General features: G+C 41.0%; 1 long non-coding RNA gene across 1 annotated transcript; it reads left to right on the forward strand.

The window, feature by feature from the left end:
- Positions 1-6: 6 nt before the first annotated feature.
- On the forward strand, positions 7-2,231 carry LOC121966347. The gene is made up of 2 exons (XR_006107577.1): positions 7-239; positions 940-2,231. It is a non-coding gene; the product is annotated as an uncharacterized LOC121966347 (long non-coding RNA).
- Positions 2,232-2,798: the final 567 nt, after the last annotated feature.

Raw genomic sequence — 2,798 nt, forward strand, 5'->3', positions numbered from 1 at the left:
TGCCTCTGAGTCTGCGCCCGGACCGCGAGTGTGCCTCTGAGTCTGCGGCGCTGAGCCAGCGGTCTGATTTGAGGGGTAACAACAATGAGACGGGAGGCTGCCGGTTTAATGAGCGCTGACTTCAGAGAAACAGAAATAGTGGATAAGACGTGGACCGAGTCCAGGAGGGGCCTCCTGCAAAGTCTGCAAAAGGACGTGCAGCTTTTCGGTGCAATCCGCGCTCTCGGGTCTCATGAAAGGTAAGTTGTTGTAGAGAATTTTTGAGTAACATTTGGCTAACTTTACATCGTAATGCTAATTTGTTTATGGTGTCGTGCGTGTGATACAGTCTGCTAATGCTAGCACCGCATGTTTAATTTTGTGCTGTATTTCTGTGCTGTGTATCTTATTTCTGTTTTTATTTGTATTCTTGTATTTTATCTGTAGTCTTTGAGCCTTATTACTCTGTAAAGCGTCTTAAGAATATGTCTATGGAATATGCCGTAAACGACGTCACGTAACAGTAATGTTGACATTAGTAACTTCCTGCAGGCTGAGCATGAATTTAGAAAGATGAACAGACGGTTAAACTGGTGGAAGTTCGATCAGACCTGAATAGTCGCCCGTCTATAAAAGTTGCCCGTCTTTAAAAGTATATGAAAGGTATCTGATTGATATGTCACCATTGTCAGTAGTAATAATAGCAGTGATAACGGTGGATAAAATCACTGCAGAAACCATGTTTTGTCTTCAGCAGAATATCAGACGGCTGCTCGTTCTGTCAGTTTTGGGTTGAAATTACGGCTCTTAGTCTGACTACATCAACGTTTCGCCGACGGTATCACATGCAGCAACGTAGTTGATGACATATATCATGTTCAGCATCTTACAGATGATATTTACAATAAACATTTGGGATTTTAAAAATAAAATGTTACTCCTGTGTTTGTGGTTATTCAGGAAAGAAGCATCAAAATCTGATGAGAAGACTTCAGAGTCCAGGTCCTGCAGTGGTGGATTTTGTTTTCCAGCAGATGAGCAGTATATTGATCAGCGCATCCACACTTTGTTTTTATTTTACTGTGAAAAAAGGTCACTGAGCTGATTAACTGCCTGCTTTAAGAAAAATGTTATTATTTTTCACATTTTTATTAAATCATTTATTGAAAGTGAAGCTTTTGTCAAGTTATTCTGTCTGCTGACAGACAGAAATCCTTCCAAACAGAAAACTTTTTTAATGTTAATTTCTTATTGTAAATTTTTTCTTGTGCTTCTACAAACTTAATTTTGGTTGTTTTAAGCATAATGCTGTCTCTGTTAATCTCATGAAGAAGTAAAACAATAATTTGAGTGTATATTCATTTGTATTAATATGTCATTACTATAGCTGTGAGGTGCTGGAAAAGCTTTAAAATGGATCTTGAAAGTGATTCAAAAGTGCTTGAATTTGTCCCAGGAAAAGGTGTATGAACCTGCATTTTCGTAACTAATATGTCTAAAACACCACAAGGGATTTCATTCAAATTTTGCAAAAAAACGCGTACTAAAAGTTAAATAAATTTGAGAGCTGTTGTTCAGATCTGCAGCCATGAAAACAAGAATATTAAACTGAAGTGATTTATTCGCAGGGTCGGCCTCCGGTGGATCTGTCCTCAGTGTCTTCTGTGTCCCAGCTGGAGTCTCTGGGTCTGGACGTTCTGAAGGAGGAACTGACGTCTCGAGGTCTGAAGTGCGGGGGAACCCTGACAGAACGTGCCGCCCGGCTCTTCTCCATCAGAGGACTGACTCCAGATCAGATTGACCCGGCGCTGCTCGCCAAATCGGCCAAGACAAAGAGGAAGTGATGAGGTCAGAGGTCACCGCTGAGGCGGATAAAAAGACCTCACTTTGAAATTAAATGAGCAGTCCGGCTTTTTTTAACTCGACAGTCAAGTGTCTACTTTTGTGCTTTTCGCAGAACTGAGGAAGATGTTAAAACTAATTTACGGTGTTTTGTCATTGGAGCTTCACACTGCTGACAGATGATTTATTAATGTTTTTTCAGACTGTTTATCAAGAATTTTGTCATCACTCACTCATTTGTGGATTTTGTCCAATCAGAAAGCATTTTTTTCTCATTTTATTTTCTTCTTTTTTGTCTCTTATCAGTTTAATGAGGGTCGGCTTTGACTCAGTCTCATTGGCCTGTCAATCGACTTCAAGTGTCTTTATTCATGACGATTAATGTGAAATAAAATGTTTCTAAAACAAAACAAAAACAGCTGTTCAACTTTTAGGGCTTAAAAGAAAGAAGAGTCCCCGTAAACCTCCAGCTGGCTTTGCTGAGCTTTGTATGTCAAAATGAGGACGACAGGAAGTGATGTCACGCTGATGATTCACGATCGAAATTCAAAACGTTACATAGATAACGTTGACGAAACTAATTTTAGATCTATCAGTTCAGTCTGCTGAACTTCAGCACAAAAGATGCCGAGACTCGGTGTTCAGAAGCCAGGGTCCCAGGACGTAACCTGCGGAGCCTCCAGCTCCTCGAAACAGACGACGACGTCACCGGGCATGAAGTCGACCTCGGCGTCAGCTGACAGACCGCACTCCATCCCCACCTTCACCGTCTGAACGTCGTCTTTGTGGTGCTTCAACGCCACCAGAGAACCTGCAGAGAGGCACACCAAAAAAAGTCACGACGGAGCGGGTCGAAAAATGTAACAGTGCAGTATGATGATAAAACGCTGGAAGAGTCACAGTTAAATTTGTTAGGAAGAACTCAGTATAGTACGTTGAAAAATGCCAAGATAAAACATGCTGATAAAACCGAAAAA

Source organism: Plectropomus leopardus, unplaced genomic scaffold, assembly GCF_008729295.1.
Source record: "Plectropomus leopardus isolate mb unplaced genomic scaffold, YSFRI_Pleo_2.0 unplaced_scaffold24092, whole genome shotgun sequence".
NCBI classification, from domain to species: domain Eukaryota; kingdom Metazoa; phylum Chordata; class Actinopteri; order Perciformes; family Serranidae; genus Plectropomus; species Plectropomus leopardus.